The sequence below is a fragment of the Pleuronectes platessa genome, unplaced genomic scaffold (genome assembly GCF_947347685.1).
Source record: "Pleuronectes platessa unplaced genomic scaffold, fPlePla1.1 scaffold_25, whole genome shotgun sequence".
In the NCBI taxonomy this organism is placed as follows: domain Eukaryota; kingdom Metazoa; phylum Chordata; class Actinopteri; order Pleuronectiformes; family Pleuronectidae; genus Pleuronectes; species Pleuronectes platessa.
Genome location: NW_026519137.1, coordinates 1,591,729 through 1,612,054, shown reverse-complemented (window position 1 = coordinate 1,612,054; position 20,326 = coordinate 1,591,729).

Below are 20,326 nucleotides of genomic sequence, written 5' to 3'. Positions count from 1 at the left end.
GACTCCACATCACAGCCAGCCAGGTGAGGAGAGAGCTGGAGAGGCTCAAACCGAGGAAAGCTGCGGGGCCGGACCGCATCAGCCCTCGTTTGCTGAAGGCCTGTTCCAGCCAGCTCTGTGGAGTTCTCCAGCACCTCTTCAACCTGAGCCTACACCTTCAGAGAGTGCCAGTGCTCTGGAAAACATCCTGCCTGGTCCCAGTGCCCAAAAAAGGACGTCCTGCTGCACTGGAGGACTACAGGCCGGTGGCACTGACCTCTCACATCATGAAGGTCATGGAAAGACTGGTCCTGGCCCACCTCAGACCGCTGGTGTGCCCATCACAAGACCCCCTGCAGTTTGCATATCAGCCCCATGTTGGGGTTGATGATGCAATCATCTACCTGCTGCAGAAGGCTTACTCCTCCCTGGACAGACCCAACACCTCAGTCCGGATCATGTTTTTCGACTTCTCCAGCGCCTTCAATACCATCCAGCCCACTGCTGAAGGCCAAACTGGAGGGCACGCAGGTGAGTGCTCCCCTCATCGCTTGGGTCGATGACTATCTGACGGGCAGACCACAGTTTGTGAGATTACAGAACTGTGTGTCTGATCATCTGATCAGTAACATCGGGGCCCCCCAGGGAACTGTGCTGTCCCCCTTCCTCTTCACCACATACACTGCTGACTTTAAGCACTGCACAGAGACGTGTCATCTGCAGAAGTTCTCTGATGACACGGCCATTGTGGGGTGTGTTGAGGGCGGAGGGGAGGCTGAGTACAGGGACCTGGTTGACCGCTTTGTGAAGTGGTGTGGGGAGAACCGCATGCAGCTCAACGTGGCGAAGACGAGGGAGATGGTGGTGGATTTCAGGAGGACCAAGCCCCTGCCCTCTCCTGTCTGCATCGGTGGGACGGCTGTGGAGGTGGTCCCTGCTTACAAGTACCTGGGTGTCACACTAGACAATAAACTGGACTGGTCCACCAACACAGAGGCCGTCTACAAGAAGGGCCTGAGCCGGCTTTATTTCCTGAGGAGGCTCAGGTCCTTCAACGTCTGCAACAAGATGCTGCAGATGTTTTATAAGTCTGTTGTGGCGAGCACCATCTTCTTTGCTGTGGTGTCCTGGGGTGCGGGCATCAAGGCTAAGGACGCCAACAAACTGAAAAAACTGATTAGGAAGGCAGAGTCTGTGGTTGGCTCTAAGCTTGTCACCCTGGAGGAGGTGGTGGAGGACAGGATGCTGGCAAAACTGCTGGCAATCATGGACAATCCCTCTCACCCCCTCCACAAAACACTAGACAAGCTAAGGAGCAGCTTCAGCCACAGACTCATTCAACCCCGCTGCTCTAAGGAACGATACAGGAAATCGTTCCTCCCAACCGCAATAAGACTATACAACTCATCTACCTCTGTCAGAGCCACCATCACAGAACTGCACTAAATATACCTGTCTCAATTCATCATTTTATACAATAATATTGTCTTTTGCACACTCTGTCTACATATTCTTACACTCACAGTATATTATATTATCTATTGTATCGCCAAATACTTATATTTATACCCGTACTATATATCATATATTATATCATACTCTTTGTATATTCTTTGTATATATAAGTCTATATACACATATTTTATTTATACATGTGTACATGTTATTAATATTATATTTTACTATTATTATTATTATATATACTGTTGCTGCTATTATTACTATATACTGCTATTATATTGGTATAATTACTATCATATATAAATATATATTATATACTATATATACTGTACTATTTTTGATATACTGTCTAACAATAACATTACCATCATATCATCAGTACTATTACCATCATCTGCCACTGCACCTTATCTACCTATTTTATCTTGTGTTTCTGTTTTTATTCTTTCTACCGCAATATTTTATATTTTATATTTTATTCTATTGTATTGTATTTTATTGTATTCAAATGTACCGGCTGCTATGACGACTTAATTTCCCCTCGGGATGAATAAAGTAATCTATCTATCTATCTATCTATCTATCTAGATGCATCACTTACTGTTGAGAGGTGCTGGCACAGCTCGGCGAAGACTGCAGCAGAGTGTGGCTTCTGCACGGCCCTCTTGAAAACGAGCTCAACCATTTCCTGCAACTGCTCCGCTATGGAGCCAGAACAGTCTCAAAAGGATTAAATGCACACAGAAATGAATACATGCGCAAAAAAGATCCACAAATACATTTTCAACGCCGCTGGCTCAACACACTTGTCACACTAATCAGCGGCGTTGTCCGGCTGACTGTGGCTGGTTAGAGCACTTCATGTGTGTACGGTCACATACGGTTATAACGAACTTTGATAACGGGGATAGCGGGCTAGCCACCATGCTAACTGCGGTGGGAACAGCGCCAAAACCCGCTGACTTAATCCCAAGGCTCTCATGACACTGTTTCTCAAACACCGTCAGGTTAGAAGCAAACACTTGGTAGTAGTTAGGATCGGGTGTCCGTGCTGACTGTGTGTGGAAGCTGGGGGGGAAGCTAGCTGCCTCCGTGTAGCTTCAAGCTGTTGCAGCTGTTGAATTAGCAACGCAGTTTGGAAACAAGACCGGGGAACCGCTGCGTTAAGACACGATAACATAAGCACTTTGACCCGCTGGGTGTCACTTTATTTCAGCAAAACTGTCGCGTCATCAACAGCCCTTTTCTGTTGTCATCGTTCACTGTGTGTGAGGAGCCGGGGATCAGCGTCTACTAATTCTATGTCTATTGGCTGGCGGGCTAAAAACCTCCAGGCTGCCTGCGGGCGTTTTAATGACGTCGTGTAATGGCACTCACGTGATTGGCTGTACAGGAGTGAGACATCTGATTGGCTACAGACGATCCCCTCTTAGAAAAAATGCATTCGTGAAACAGAGTCGCGTCAGGGGAGTCTCAAAAGTCTCAAAAGTCTCACACACAAATGCAGCGAGGTTTACAAATTAAAAGCACTTTGTAAATGCAGGTCCAACAGTTTATATATGAATGTAACAAGCTCCAAATATGTATTTGATGAAGATTGCAAATACTTTTACATGCATATATTTGTGAATTTTTTTTCTATTTGTGTGTGCATCGGAAATATGTTTATGAATCTTATATTTTACATGTGAATTTTTTTTACTTATATATGGAATGAAACATTTGTGTGTGCATTGAAAATGTATTTGTGGATCTTGTTTGTGCATGTATTAATTTCTGTGTGCATTTAATCCTTTTGAGACTGTTCTGGCTCCATACTCCTCACCGTCCAACTCCTCGTGACTCAGATCCGTCATGAAAGCTTGAAAGTTTTCGGTGAAGCAGCTGACGGACTTCTTCCTCATCTCTCCCAGCAGAAGAGGAGCTGGCTTGCAAGTTAATTCCACGCTTTTATTTTGTTTTGGGATCATGTTGATTCCAATAAATCGAAGTTGTCTTCAAGGCAAATCCAAAGAAACAAGTTCCGGTGCAAGAAACAAGTTAAGGAGCAAGAAACAAGTTCAGGAGCAAGAAACAAGTTCAGGAGCAGGAAACAAGTTCCGGTGCAACCAGCCAATAGTGAGAAGACAACTGAGTGAAAAATGAAAACTGACGTTTAAGTAACGACAGACTTCAAAGGTATAAGGCTGTTGCCTTGGTGACCTGCAGTGACATACGTCAAAGGAACAAAGCCTGATAACGTAAAAAATAATAATACAGAAAATGCTTTTTTTTTTTAAATGTAAAAGAAGTTTCATTAAATTCAAACTTAATAACGGTTTGAGTGAAAAATCCTAGAAGACGTTTCTGAAACTTAAAAAATAAATTATATTCAGAAGTGTTACAAAAAGGCTATCATACGCTAATAAGGAATGATAATGAGCTCTTTAAGGTATGAAAAAAACTGCGCGCGCACATCCTGCGGCGCACATAAATAAAAAATAAATACAATTAAATCAAATTAATAAAAAAACTGTGCGCGCACATCCTGCGGCGCACATAAATAAAAAATATATTTAAAAATAAAACATAAAAAATAAAAACAATTGTATCAAATTAATAAAAAAAGTGTGCACATTCTAAATAAAAAAGCATGAAATGGCGTACGCCAAAGCTAATTCCGATTTACAAAACCATGCGCACGCAAAACCTCAACTCCAAATCCGCCCTCCACAGCCCCAATTTCTACTATAAATGGTCAATGCAAAGCACGTCACGAATATTAAATTATGAATCCGACCAATGGGTTTCCACCGTGAGTCCTGACCGAGGCACGGCATCAAGCTATGTGAAGAGGAAGTGAAACTTTCTGACACTGACATCGAGTTGTTTGTTAGTGAGGTGGAGGTGAAGAGCGACTTTATGGGACAGCAGTGATGTCACTAATAAAGAAAATACACCGATACTCTGCCGCTGCTGCTGTGTATAACACAATGTGGGAGATCAGAAATCGCTGAACCCTCGCTTCCTCCTCCTCATCCTTCCATTCGCATGCACAAATCGTGCAGAACCCCGCATCGGTGTCACGGCAGTATTTATCCATTTAGAGCATCTGACCGATTCCCTCACATCAGTGGATCCAGTCTCTCAGCACGTGTCACCAAGTACGACATGAAGTGTTGTGAACTCAGTCTGTTGATATCAATCCTCTTCCGCTCCTCTCCTCTGAAGCAGAAGGAGCAGACACCAACACGCGCGGCTAGACCCGCTACGTCTTCCTCTGTATCTGACGCGTTGATGATGAAATGAAACAACTAACCTAAAACGACTTCTATAACAAATGTTATAACTTAGTCACACTTTAAAAGTATGACTAAGATATACGTGAGGAAGTGTCTGCTTAACCTCTGATATTAAAATGTTGAAGCCACAGTTTATGTGATTGAAGCGTTTATTTGTTTAACACAAGTCTGAGTAGATTTTCTCCCATGTATTTTCAACCCTAACTTCATAAACACTTGTATAGACATCATATATCAGAGACTTTATTTCTTCTCAACCTCTAATCTCAGATTCCTGTGTTCTGCAGCTTCTTCTGAATCAAGAGGAACGAGAGCTGTTTGTGGGACTCGTCTCCAAGAGGACAGGAAGAGACATTCAGAAGAAATCTGTCTCAATCAACCTTGTAGACTTTGAGTGGAGTTTCATATAGGTCAGTGAGAGCTCTCTCCCTAGGTCATTTGTCAATTTGTCTCTTTAATTTTGTACATGTAATCATATTGTTCTTCTCCTGTCCACTAAATATTAATCAATTCATTTCCAAATATGGGTATGCTTCCTTTCCATGTACACAAAAGGGAACATGCTCCCTTGTCCAAGGGCACGTAATCCAATGTAGGATTTGATCTCTTTATTTCTCTCTGTTAGAAATTAGGATCAGTTATTGGATGTATTTACTTCATGAATGTCACTTGTTGATCTTCCATGTAATCAAGTTGCAGAGCTTGTGTTGTTGAATTAATAGTTTTAAAGAGATTCGTCTGATAGAGGCAGTCTTATTTGACCAGGACCATTCAAAATGAATAAAGAAAGGAATATTTCATGTTGTTTTTAATTATCACGTGTTATACATTCTCTTTGTGGGATTAATGTTTTGTCCTGATACTTGCATCATTTCTCCAAGTGTTTTACAAGGTTCATTTGTTTTATCAAATGTAATGAACAGACTGATAACTGTCATGTTCTGAAATCTACATCAGTAATGGACAACTTTGTTTCTAACAACAAAAAAACAGCAAGTATTTCAGTAGCTGCATTTCATACCGTAATCATTCAGTATACGTTGTTCAGAATATCACATCAACACATGGAACCAAGGTTTTGGTAAAGATGAGTTTAATTTATAGGAACTGACTGTCATCATGCTGCTATTACATTAAATTAATAAGACCGTGTCCTCGCCGCCGGTCTACGGGGAGTATAAAGTGAGCGGACGGACGGAAGTTGCATCCGCGCAGGAGTCAGGACATCAGCTTCATGCAGCTCGTCCAGGGCCTGATGTCGGCATGTGGCGGAATGTGCACCGCTGTTATAACGACCGATGTAAACTCCCTCGGGATGTAATAAGGTCGGCATCTGATCACGAGCTGCTCCAGGTCCGGAGAACAGCCCGAAGAAATAATCTCCACATCTGAGCACCACACATTGTTCTCCATGCAGCAGACTCTTCCCAGAGTGTGTTGTCCGGTCCTGACGCTGAATGGAGACCCCCTCGGGAACCATGGCGGAGTCCGGGATCGAGGGGTCGAGCCAAGTCTCCGTGAAAACCATCACGTTACAAAAAGTCAGACTGCGGTTCAGAACTGTTCCTTGTAAAGTGTCTTAAGATCTTCTTGTTGATGTTCCAGCCCGATTTGGGGGGTGGGTATCAACTGAGTTGAACCCATGTTTTCTCCTGGATTACAGAAGAGGGCCTATAGTTTTTCGTATGACTGAAGATTACAGCGCTCATTTATACGCTGGCTCGCAACAAACAATTTGCGTCCTCACCTGCTGCGGCCACGCTGCACTTACTCACACACACAGAAACGGCAGTGGAGAGAGAGAGAGAGGGCGAGAGGGAGCGCTACGGTGTCCCTAAATAGATGTCGCCAAAGCCCTGCAGCCTATAAGAATCACTGTCCTGTCAGGTAAATTAAAATATCAGCAGTACGGGAAACGCGCCCGCACATCCTACGGGCGCGTCCTGCGGCGCATATCCTGGGGCGCACATAAATAAAAAAAAATATATAACAATTTAATTAAATCAAATGAATAAAAAAACTGTGCGCGCACATCCTGCGGCTGCCGCAAATCCTAAATAAAAAATAAAAAAATTAAATTAAATCAAATTTATATAAAAACTGCGCGCGCACATCCTACGGACGCGTGCTGCGGCGCATGTCCTGGGGCGCACATAAAAAAAAAAAATATATATAATAATTTAATTAAATCAAAGTAATAAAAAAAACTGTGCGCGCAAATCCTGCGGCGCACATAAATAAAGAATATATTTAAAAATAAAAACCATAAAAATGTAATTTATCAAATTAATAAACAAACTGTGCGCGCACATCCTGCGGGCGGTGCACATTCTAAATAAAAAAGCATGAAATTGAGTACGCCAAAGCTAATTCCGATTTATAAAACCATGCACACGCAAAACCTCAACTCCAAATCCGCCCTCCACCCCCCCAATTTCTACTATAAACGGTCAATGCAAAGCACGTCACGAATATTAAATTATGAATCCGACCAATGGGTTTCCACCGTGAGTCCTGACCGAGGCACGGCATCAAGCGATGTGAAGAGGAAGTGAAACTTTCTGACACTGACATCGAGTTGTTTGTTAGTGAGGTGGAGGTGAAGAGCGACTTTATAGGACAGCAGTGATGTCACTAATAAAGAAAATACACTGATAGTCTGCCGCTGCTGCTGTGGATAACACAATGTGTGAGATCAGAAATCGCTGAACCCTCGCTTCCTCCTCATCCTTCCATTCGCATGCACAAATCGTGCAGAACCCCGCATCGGTGTCACGGCAGTATTTATCCATTTAGAGCATCGGACCGATTCCCTCACATCAGTGGATCCTTGCCTCCACTCTGGGATATTATTTGGAAAGTTTCTACATTTCTTGTTAGTGATCTCCTGTGCGCTCTATGCGCTCTGCGCTGGGTGGCTCTGCGCGCTGGGTCGCTATTACATGTGTAGCGGGTCAGTTCTTAATAAAGTTTTATACTTTTAGCAGTGTCATTTTCCCCGCTCTGGATGTGTTAATTAACCTGACAGGACGGCAACTCCTATAGGCTGCAAGGAGGCGGAGGAGTTTATTTAGGGACACCTTAGCACTCTCCCTTGTCCTCTCTCTCTCTCTCCCCACTGCCGGTCCTGTGGGTGTGTGCGGAAGTTTAGCGTGAGCGCAGCACGTGTGGTCGCAATTGTTTGTCGCAGTAAGTTGCTGGAAGTTATATAATGTTAACGGCGATCACAGAGAAAGTGTCCGCAAATTGTAACTGAAGTTTGTCCTTAGAGCCCAGCGTGAAGCTGTGTCTGTGTGCGACTGTGACGGCGTCACCGTGGATGCACGCTGTCCCTGCTTTATTTTAATGAATTAAAAGTATGAGATAAGGATGTGTTTTTATGTTTGTAAATGTTTTTAAATATTATAAATGTGTTTAAATTGTGTGACCTAACTATAACATGTTTGTTTTATAGGGCTGCCTCCAGCTAAATAGTTACGGTCACGGTTTTTTCCCACTTTAGATTTTATTTAGATTATTTGGTTTGATTATTTGTTTCTTTGTGTTTTGTTTTGTTCTATTGCAAGGTGCAATATATATGGTTGACTGGGACTGTGCAATTCAGCGGTAGTGACTTGAATGGTGGTGAATTATTGGCTCCATAAAGTAGAGGCCCTCTTTTGTCATTTTGTTGTTGTATATCGTTTGCAGTGATTTTCTTAAAGTGTGTTGTGTTTGGTTTTTAATGCATGATATTTCAGCATTGTACAATTGGGTCTGGAGCCTCTAATTTCTCTCTATTTTAAACTGTCATTTATATCAAGTCCAGGCCAGCCTTTCCAACCTTTGCACATGTCACTTTACTGTTTGAGCAGTCTGTTTTAAATCATTTGCATTTATTAAATAAATTGTATTTTGTATTGATATCTCAGCCTCCCGTCCCGTCTTATTCTGGATACTTGTTGAACCGAATTGACATTAACTGTCATCTCTGAACCATTTTTAATCACTACACATGCTTGCATTGTTACGATTCTTAAAGTGTGCTATGGTTGTTTAATGTATGATATATTAATGTAATGAACCGACTGATAACTGTCATGCTCTGAAATCTACATCAGTAATGGACAACAAAACCAGTATTAGTATTTCAGTAGCTGCATTTCATTTACCGTAATCATTCAGTATACGTTGTTCAGAATATCACATCAACACAGGGAACCAAGGTTTTGGTAAAGAGGAGTTTAATTTATAGGAACTGACTGTCATCATGCTGCTATTACCTTAAATTACATTGTACAGTATTTGGGATTATGTTGAATTTTATTTAAAACAATAATAAACAGACAAGTTAATTTACATGACAATTGTTTACAGTGCGGAAGTTACACTGTAACAGACTGCGTCACACTCGCGCTGTGGGTTTTACGCGGTGTCCTCGCCGCCGGTCTACGGGGAGTATAAAGCGAGCGCACGGACGGAAGTTGCATCCGCGCAGGACATCAGCTCCTGTGGGAACACACGAGCAAAGCGGAAGCGCATTGCTCCGCGCCCGTCAGCCCGTGATTCTGCTTTCTCCGCTGGTTGTGTATGCTCCGTTCAATGAAGGGGTTCGGGGTAAATGATGATGATCTTCATAGCATTTAATCATGTTCGGGGAAACACTCGGGGATATTGAAACTCCAGGAGAACCGCAGGGAACTCTAAAGTACGGGACACATATTTTAACATTTAAATATAATATGTCATTAATATCGTTTAAAATCATTTCCCAGTGTGTTTCCCCGAACTATGCCCCGAAACCATCGGTGCCGAACGCGATCGCAGCCGAAGTGAACAGCGCCACTGAGTTACATGGGGGCGGGCGTGAATGTTACGGGGTCAATTCTGAATAAAGTTTTATAGTTTTGGCAGTATTATTTTCCCCGTTCTGCTGATGTTTTAATTTACCTGACAGGACGGTGATTCCTATAGGCTGCGGGAAGTCGGCGCAGTCTATTTAGGGACACCGTAGCTCTTCCCTTCTCCCCCTCTCTTATTGTGTCTGTGACATTAAGTTAAGTTGTCTTTTCCTGTTTTAGTAATTGTTCTCAAGACAATAAGGACGGGGTGGGTCCCTGCTTTATTTGAATGAATTAAAGGTCTGACATAATGATGTGTTTAATGTTTGTAAATGTTTTTGAAACATTTTGATAAACTGGTTCAAATTGTATGACCTAAATACAACATGTTTGTTTCTGTTGAGTTGTGTTGCACTATTGCTGCAGCTACCGTTGCATTCGGAGGAAAGAATAAATGATGGCGTTATCTTTAGCCGTTGTTGGCGTATTTATTAACAGGCTGCTGACACATCAGTCTCACGGTCAGAGCTACTTTAACTGACACACTAACATATAGCAGGTTGGCTCTTATAGCCTGTACCTTGGCGCCATCCTGTGGCGTAACCATATATACATATTACAATACAGCATTACATATACATCTGAGTACATAATGAATATATCTCAACACCCCCACTTGTACTCAGGTTGCTATACTTCAAGCAAAAGAAACACAGGAAAACAGAATGAATGTGAACCTCTGTCATACACATATCAATCTCCAAAAAGAGCATTTGCAAACTTCTTCAGTTTCAACTTATTTACAGGTTTGGTCATTACATCAGCAACCATGTCATCAGTAGAACAATACATCAAAATCACCCTTCCCTCAATCACAGTTGACCTGATAAAGTGGTACTTTATGTCAAAGTGTTTACACCTCTGTCTGTGTACAGGGTTTTTGGCAAGAGCTATTGTCCCCTGATTGTCCTCATGTACAATAGTTTGTGTGTAATTGTAGTTATCTATACCCCCTAGTAACTGCTCCAGGTATAGACACTCCTGTATGGTTGAAGCCAGTGCCATATATTCTGCCTCGCAGGTTGATAGCGCAACTGTGGGTTGTTTTCTAGTCTTCCACGAGACTAGAGAGCTGTTCTGACTAAGACTGACAGAGTATCCTGTGGTACTGCGTCTGTCACTTGTATCAGCCGCCCAGTCAGCATCACTGTAGGCTTGTATACCTAGCTCCTCACTGTCGTTTCTCTTAAAGCTTAACCCTTTCTCTGCAGTGCCTTTGAGATACCTTAAAACATGCTTCACAGTGACCCACTGCTCCTCTGTAGGCTCAGCAAAATACTGTGATAATCTGCTCACCACAAAACTTAAATCCGGTCTGGTACAAGTAGTCAAGTATATAAGACTACCAACAGCCTCCCTGTACATCCTGACATCTTCCATCTTTACTGCATCTTCAGTATACTCTAGCTTCTGCTCACAGGGTGTTTCTCTGGTCCTACAATCTTGCATATTAAAACGCTGTAGTATCTTGTTAGTGTATCTTTCCTGTGACATCTTTACACATCCATCTGATTGACTGAAATCAATACCCAGAAAATGTTTGAGTTTGCCTAAATCTTTCATCTTAAACTTTTCTGCGAGCATCTCTTTCACCTTTTTCAGTCTTTCTTCATTGCTTGCTGCAATGATCAAGTCATCGACCCATGTGATTATGATCACCTTCCCTTCATTTGACTCTTTGGCATAAACACAGTGGTCGGCTGGGTTTTGTAATATTATGTTTTTTTTAAACCATTTCATTTATATTGCTGCCTCAACGTGATGCTGACACGGACACGTTAACTCGGGATGGGTTTTTGTAGGATTTTTATTTCAGCGAGACCTTCAGTAGATCACCACACTTCACTCACAAGCGCTTTGTGAAAATGACGAATCTGCCACCGGCTCTGCAAATGACCCTCAACATCTGGAAAAAGGTAAAGAAATCGCCAATGTCAGGCCATGTGTGTTCTGTTATTGTCCGGAGACTCCGCCCTCTGTTGCTTCCCGCTCTTTTTGTCCCTCACCTGTTCCCGGTCATCAACCTGATTGTTTGCCTGATTTGTTCACCTGTGTCTTGTCTTTGTTCCCCCTTCTATTTAAGCCCAGTCTTCCTGTTGTCCCCTGTCGGATTGTATCGTTTGTTTGTGAGAATCTATGTAAAGATTCTGCCGTGTTTGAACCTTGTTTTACCTGGTATGGTACTAGACTCAGATTTTTGATCCTCTCTGTTTTTCCCTTTTGGAATTCTGTTTTTGAATTGGACTCTCTGTTTTTTGCACTTGTGTTTTTTGCCTTTTTGGATCCTTGTTTTTTCTATTTTTGGTAATAAATAAGTATTTTTTTGCATCTTGGTCTGCGATTTAGTCCTTACTCTGAGAAAGGAGAGGCACTGTCTAACGCCGAGTTTACCCCGGGGCGTGGAAGCGCAGTGCAGCGCCAAGGAAATCAAGCGCCTCCTATCCACCCCCTGTTAAACCTTTGTGCGGTGCACATCGGATGCGCTGCGCCGCGCTGCTTCACTCGCGCCCTGAACCAATGGTTTCGGCGTAGAGTCTATTTTTTTCACTCGCCGCGAGCGTAACGCGCCAAGAAACAAACTGAAAATGATTTTAAACGATCTGTTGTCCTAGAGTTTTAATTTCCCCAATTTTCCCAATCACATAATTAAATTCCCCCCTGCCCATCCACTACAGCTACACAAGCAGTCATATGGATACAAATAGAGGGGGGGGCTATGAGACCATCATCATATACCCCCAAACGAGTACATTGAACGGGTTACATTCAACAGCAAGCGGAGAAAGCAGAATCGCGGGCTGACCGTCGCTGAGAAATGCACATCCGGTGTGAACAGCCGGCGCCGCACTTTCCACCTAAAAACGATGAAATGAACTGAACTATGAAGTAGTTCAGATTTTGAATGGTGAACTATGAACGTGAACTATTCATGTTTACTTGTATGAACTGAACTTTGAACTAGTTCATGAGAGGTGTGAACGTGCACAACACTGTTCAAATCGTAATTCACGTCGGCAGCAACGACTCCCGGCTTCGCATGTCGGAGGTCACTAAAGTTAATGTTGAGTCGGTGTGTGCTTTTGCAAAAACGATGTCGGACACAGTAATTTTCTCTGGCCCTCTACCTAACACAACAGGTGATGACATGTTGTCTTTTGACCTCTGGCTGTCGAGGTGTCCTGTAAACGGTGTGGGCTTTGTAGATGACTGGCAAACTTTTTGGAGGAAACCTGGACTTGTTAGGAGAGACGGCGTTCATCCCACTTGGGATGGAGCAGCTCTCTTATCTAGGAATATTACTCAGTCTATTACATGACAACCCAGAGTTGGGACCAGGAAGCAGAGCTGCAGTGCTAAAAACTTCTCTGCGCTCCCTCTGGGACAGTCACACAACCCCATAGAGATTGTGTCTGTCCACCGTCCGAATCCACACAATAATCTAATACAAATTAACACAACCTCTGAAACAGCACAGGAAACCAAGACTTTGAAATGTGGTCTTTTAAACATTAGATCACTGTCATCAAAGGCTATTTTAGTTAATGAACTAGTCTCAGACTACAACATAGATGTATTATCCCTCACTGAGACGTGGCTGCATCCTGATGAATATGTCAGTCTAAATGAATCTACTCCCTCCAGTCATATAAATTCACAGGTTCCCAGAGAATTCGGACGAGGAGGTGGAGTTGCTGCTATTTTTAACCCCAGTCTATCAATTAATCCTAAACTAAACTATAACTCATTTGAATGTCTTGTTCTTCCACGCCAATCCAGGAAACACCAACAGCCAATCATATTTGCTGTAGTTTACCGTGCTCCGGGGGCTTAAACTGAATTATTTACGGAATTCCCCGAGTTTTTTTCAAACCTAGTCCGAAAGACCTATAACATAATTATTGTTGGTGACTTTAATATTCATGTTGACAATAATAAAGATAGCCTTAGTGTAGCATTAATTTCGATACTAGATTCAATTGGTTTCAGTCAGTGTGTACACCAACCTACTCATTGTTGTAACCACACACTTGACCTTGTATTATCATACGGTGTCGGAATTGAACATTTAACAGTACTCTGATCACCCAGGATCAGTTTACCAAAAATAATCTCAGGTTCTAAACCAACAACCTGTATCTTAGACGACATTGCCCTTGCTTTCAATGAAACAGTCAGGAACTGGTGAGTGATCTTCGATCCTGATTTGTCCTTTAATTCTCACCTACAACTAATTTCTAGGACCGCCTTTTTCCACTTGCGTAATATCTAAAAAATCAGACATGTACTTCGCAAAAAGATGCAGAAAAACTAGTCCACGCCTTTGTTACATCCAGACTGGACTATTGTAATTCATAACTATCATGCTCCAGCAGTAAGTCGTTAAAAAATCTGCAGCTTGTCCAAAATGTTCTTCAATGATACTGAAACAACCCTTAAGTTATTTATCTTTGAATACATGTAAATGTATATTTGTGTCCCCTTTAGGAGTAAGAGGAGGTATCCACCCCTTTAACATATCAATATTTAATGGAATCATATTTAGTGGCTTGTGTTTATATACACGGTATATGCATATAGATCTATATATCTATATATATATCCCCTGATGCTGTCAGAACACATGAACCTGCTGAATGTTGCATCAGTAAAGATACAGACACTGATGCACATGTTTTTATCTCATTACACCAGGATCACTGGTCTTATTATAAAATCTGTACAACAGAGAACTTCTGTCTCACGTTTCTTCTTTATTCTATTCTACTTGTTTTCATGTTCATATACAGTTCTTCCGCCATCTGCAGGCAGACGTCACCACTGACTCTGATTCTTTCAGTTCATGAGGAGTTTGTTTTCAATGTGTTTCTCTATAATTTGTTTAAGTCTTGACATTTTAAGTAAAAAGCCTTGATATTATGTATATTAGGATTTGGCTCTATTTGTAACCGGTCTATCCTTTGTGGTCTACCTGCGTTGTGTGTCAGTTTGTGAAGTAGAAGACCGGGACAGGACTTGTATCACTACTGAATTTGTCTGTTATGTTGAAGCCACAGTTCATGTGATTGAACCGTTTTTTTATTTAACACAAGTACTGAGTACATTGTACAAAGACCTTTTCCTTATAAATCAAACACGACACTTTGGTGAATTAAGGTTTTCAGTCATCAAATGTTGTCTTAGACACATAATGAGATTATTGACTCATATCTTAACAATCAATGATTGATTGGATTCAAACCAAAATGTAAAAGCCCTGTGATTAGTTTCAAATTACAACAAAACATTCATCAAAGTGTTCTTGTGTGATTACAATACTGTGCGTGTTGCTGCTGGGACTTTCTATATCATATCTGCCAGTCGTGCACATTACAACAGAATTTACTGATGCAACATTCAGCAGGTTCTTGTGTTCTGACAGCATCAGGGAATATATATACATATAGATATATAGATCTATATGCATATACTGTGTGTATATACACACAAGCCACTAAATATGATTTTATTAAATATTGAAATTGAAAATCGTTATTTGTATATCCCATATTCACAAATCACAATTTGTCTCATAGGGCTTCAACATGGTCTGACATCCTCTGTCCTTAACCATCAGCAAGAGTAAGGAAAAACTACTAAAACCCTTTTACAGGGTAAAAATACGTAGAAACCTCAGAGAGAGCCACATGTGAGGGATCCCTCTCCCAGGACTGACAGAAGGGCAATAGATGTCAAGTGTACGAAAACATCATCAAGATTAAAGTTTTTAGCAGCATTAGTGAGGGTAAACATTTTGAAGGATAACTTCAAAACTATATGTCAAGCAGTCCTGCTGCAACTAAATGCTTCCTAGTTTAGAACATAGGACAAGTAACGTTCTGCCGCACTAATTAGCTCTAACTATAAGCTTTATCAAATAGGAAGGTTTTAAGCCTACTTTTAAACATACAGATGGTGTCTGCTTCCCGAACTGAAAGTGGTAGATTATTCCACAGCAGAGGGGCTTGATGGCTGAAAGCTCTGGCTCCTACTCTACTCTTTAAAACATAGTCAAATGAAGCAGCAGTTTACAGGGTGAAGGAGTGGGGAATATTAAATTAAATAATATGAATATATGTGAAGTAAGTGTATTTGTATGAGTGGGGGAGCAGAATGTATATGGTGACTGTTCAGAGGGTCAGTGTTGATTGTTCAGAAGCCTAATGGCCTGGAGGAAGAAGCTGTTTGTGTGTCTGGTAGTCCGTGCTCGGATGCTCCGGTAACGTCTGCCAGACAGCAGCAGTGTGAGAAGTCCACAGCCTGTGTGGCTCTGGTCCTTGATGATCTTCATTGCTCTTCTCAGGCATCTTGTGCTGTAGATGCCTTGCACGGAAGGGAGATGGCAGCCGATGATACCAGGTCAGGTCATCTGTGATGAACACACCGAGGAGCTCACCACCTGGGGTCTGCTCGTCAGGAAGTCCAAGATCCAGTTACACAGGGGGGTTTTAAGACCCAGGCTCCTGAGCTTGGGGACGAGCTTGGCAGGCACAATTGTGTTGAATGCGGAGCTGTAGTCCACGAACATGATCCTCACATATGTGTTGGCCTTCTTCAGGTGGGAGAGGGTGGTGTGTGTTGTCGGGGCGATGGCATCGTCCGTGGATCGGTTTGGGCGGTGAGCAGATGTGGCTTTTGACCAGCCGCTCGAAGCACTTCATGATGGTGGAGGTCAGTGCTACAGGGCGGTAGTCGTTTAAGCAGGTGATGGATGATTTCTTAGGTATGGGGATGATGGTGGCCTGCTTGAAGCAGGAGGGGACTGTCGAGAGATTTAGGGAGAGGTTGAATATGGAGGTGAAGACCTCCGTTAGCTGGTAATAGAGCAGTAATGCTGGTTATGATTTATGACTTTTAATCATAATACTTAATTAGGTGGATTTTATGCTCGCCACAATAGAGCCACCTCCTCGTGTCATAACTAAACTGCAAATTATATTATTTCTATGGTCAGAATCTTGGTCATGTCATTTATTTGTATCAATATATACATTTATTTAGTCAATAAAGTAACATTTTAGTTTTGAGAGCTCAAGATGATCTCTAAACTTATTTTGAGACTGACCAGTGATCCAAAACTCAAAGACGAATCATTTAGAAAATAAACAGACATTAAGAGGAGATCAGGAATTCTTCACTTTTCAATATTCTAACGAAATGCTTGATTGATAATTTAATCAACAAGCTTTTGCTTCTGGATTTTCTAAATGATTATTTTGTCTCCCAAGCCAGCAGTTCAGAGCAAGCTGGAAAGAAAACAAAAGATCACAGACAATTCATCTACACATGTAAAAGATAAGACTGGCAAATTAAAAAATATTAATATCTGACATGGGAAAAATTGTATTTCACATTAGTGAGTCATGAAATTGGATTTTATTCTGAAAGCATCATCAGTCAGAAACTTCAACAGTGGTCAAAATCAGTTTTGTATTTTCCTTCTTTTGGCCACTAGGGGGTAGGCATGTTCCATCATAATCTGGTAATTTTGTGAAAAGGAGTTTCCAACAGAACCCTCTATTCCTCTCTTTTCTTTTTCTGTTCAGTGCTTTTTGAACATGAGAAAACTTTCACAGGTGGGTGTTGGATTACAGAAACTGTATTTTAGAAATGTTTAACACTTTACTCTCTCCTTTTGGTCATTTGACCTATCTATCAGATTCTAAATCTTAGAATAAGATATATTAAAAAATAAAGTTTCCTTCACAGTGTTTTTCTTCTATACATTGTAATTATTCTGTCTAACTTCAGTACATTTGACCTCCAGTCGCTGCAGCAGTCACATGTATTGATCTGGACCTCAGATATATCTTATCTCCACAGAGCTGCAGCTGTGATCAGTCCCTTCAAACAAACACACTTTAAACAGCCTGATTGGCCTCTGCTCAATAAAACCCTGTGTGTGAAACCTGTGGAGCAAGTGGACTTTCCCTTTCAAACACGAGTCTGAATTTTGATGGGTTGACAGGGACAATTTATATAATTTACGAGACTTAGCCTGGAATAACTGAAATATCACCTGTTTAAATAAAGCAGAGACAAAATGCAGACATTAATGTAAATCATCTCTGAAATGCCAAAAGAGACAAGTGGTGATCCGACAGAGGGATAGAGAATTGAAAAATAAGATGACAACTGCAACAAGCATGTAAACTAGATTCAAACTGGCAAAATAAGATGAAAGCACAGCTTCTATGAGAGAGCCACTGCTTTCCCCCTCACTGTAGAGACTGAATCAAAGCAGCCTTAGACAAATCCTCCTTCTGTCTGTAGGCCCAAGTGCTTTGTGTTCTATTAAAGCCCATGGAAATCTACACTCTGTACGTTGTTTGATGTTGCCAACTTGTCATCTCTGTATCTCCGCAGACTTCACACATGGGCTGTTTTCTATATATAAAACTCTGTCCGAGTTGTTTCCTCTTTACCTGTGTACATACATGTATATGTAAGGGGGGGGGGGGGGGGGTGTACCACCACTCGAGGGCTGGTGATAAGATAACTGGAAAGTTTTCACATTACAACGTGATCATATTTCACGTTATGATGATCCGTAACACGTTAATTATGCTCAGAAGATTGCATGTGTGTTGTGTATGTTTTGTATGACCGCTGTATGTGTGTGTTCGTATTCTGTCTGTTGTAACAATGTGTTACTGCCTTCTTGGCCACATCTGTCTTGTGAGAGATTTAACTCAATGAGATCTTTACCTGGTTACAGAATGTCCATGGAGTTAACTATTCTAATGTTCAAAGTTTTTTTCATAAACCAAACTAATGATGCTCTGCCATGGCAGCACATTCAAGTTACTTTAGTTCATCGTAACACTTACAAGCCTTCTTTTGTAAAAGCTTCTCATTAATTAAGTCTAATTGGCTCCTGTATATCAAACATGTTTTTTTTTTTTTGTTTTTTTTTTACTGAATTCTCATTTAGATTTGATGTTCAGTTCAGGAAGTACTTTTGTCAAATGTTGTCCCAGAAATTCTCCAGTCATCTGTGCTTATCATTGATTATTGGGAAAAGGGGAAATGTATAAGTTGTATTTCCCACATGTGTTTTAATTGAAATGTGAGGGCAGCTGCATGCAAGACATTAAAACACCCAAATAAAATTTAAAACATTTTATTCATTAGTCGACAACATATTATAAACCCCTAACAGAGTAAAGACTTGTTCAGGGCATGATGTCACCCAGTGTACATTATACAGAGTAGGAGCAGGGGTTGCAGTAGGGGGTTTCTGTCCATTTACAAATATCTCTGTATAAGTTTTATAAGTGTATGAGTTGTATTTCCCACATGAGTTTTCATTAAAAACTTAGTGGGGGTGGAGCCTGCCCTCTTCCGTGCATCCACTGTGTCCTTCAACAAAAGGGAGAGCCTTGGTGCCCTCTTCCCTTCCTCTGCGATGAACCTCAGCTGGTTATAGTAGGAGTCCAGAGACGTGACCACCTCCAGGTCCTGCTAGATGAGCTGGAGGAGCTCACAGAGGCTCTCCAGAGATGGCCCGTCTCCGTTCTGCAGCAGCCTCCTGATGCAGCAGTACATGGCTTTCTCCTCCAGAACCTTTGAGAGGAACAGCTCCCCAATAAACTTGATGCTATTGAGGAGGCGTCCGGAAGGTTTTGCGTTGAGTTGCTCTTCCCTCAGCCGGTCGATGACCCTCACGTCCCTGACTGGCTCCAGGCAGGACCCACTCTTCCGATAAATGCCCTCCCTTTCAAAGTTCTTCCTGAACTCTGCCTGGCAGTGTTTGACCAGCAGAGACCTGAAGGAGACGCTGGCTGACCAGTCGGACAAGGATTGGACCTCCACCTGAAGAGGAGAAAACCATAAGGAAATATTAACATTAATGCTACTCACATACATACATAGTGATCAGTGTGTTCTGATTTGAGGATTAAATCAGCACACAAATGAATGAAAATAAGTGAACTCATTATTTGAATAAGACAACATGGGTCAAAAGTGACCCCACTCAGTATTTATTATTTATATCTTTGCAGTAAATTATTTCCGTCATTTAGTATTTCAGGTATTTTTCAAATAACTGTTTTTTTCACTTCCCTTCTAATTCACAACATGGGTCAAAAATGTTGTATTGTAAAATACATTCTTATTAAGTCTTATTTACAATCTATTACTAGTGAGAAAGATAATTTATAATTTACCCAAGGGGTTTGCATAGCTTGTTTATCAAAAGGCTAAATTAAGGTTACAACCTGCATACAAAAGATAAGCTGTCCAACTAATTAAGAAACAGGATAAAGTAGCTTCCAGCGCAACATGGCGCCGTACTAACGGGTGCCTGTCGTAGCAGCTCCTGGTACTACTGTCGGTTTTTTTGTGTTTTTATAACGTTTGCGATTTGTTTTTTATATTTATTTTTGCACTGCTCTGTGCATCTCCGTCCCGCACAATGACGAGATGCTTTTGAACTTTATTGGACACTTTTTATAACTTTTAACCGCACTTCGGTCTCTTCGGATCACTGGGAGAATGCCTGCAACACACGCCGGCATTGTTTACACCCGCGACCAGCTGATCGCCCTGAGGCACACTACCCTCTTGGCCGGAGAGAGACCCACCATCCCGGAGGAACTAAAGAGGAGACGGCGGGGCTGCAGAGCGGGGCTTAAACGGAGGAAGGAGAAGAGGAAGTTTAAGCCCTTCATCCCTGCAGTAATC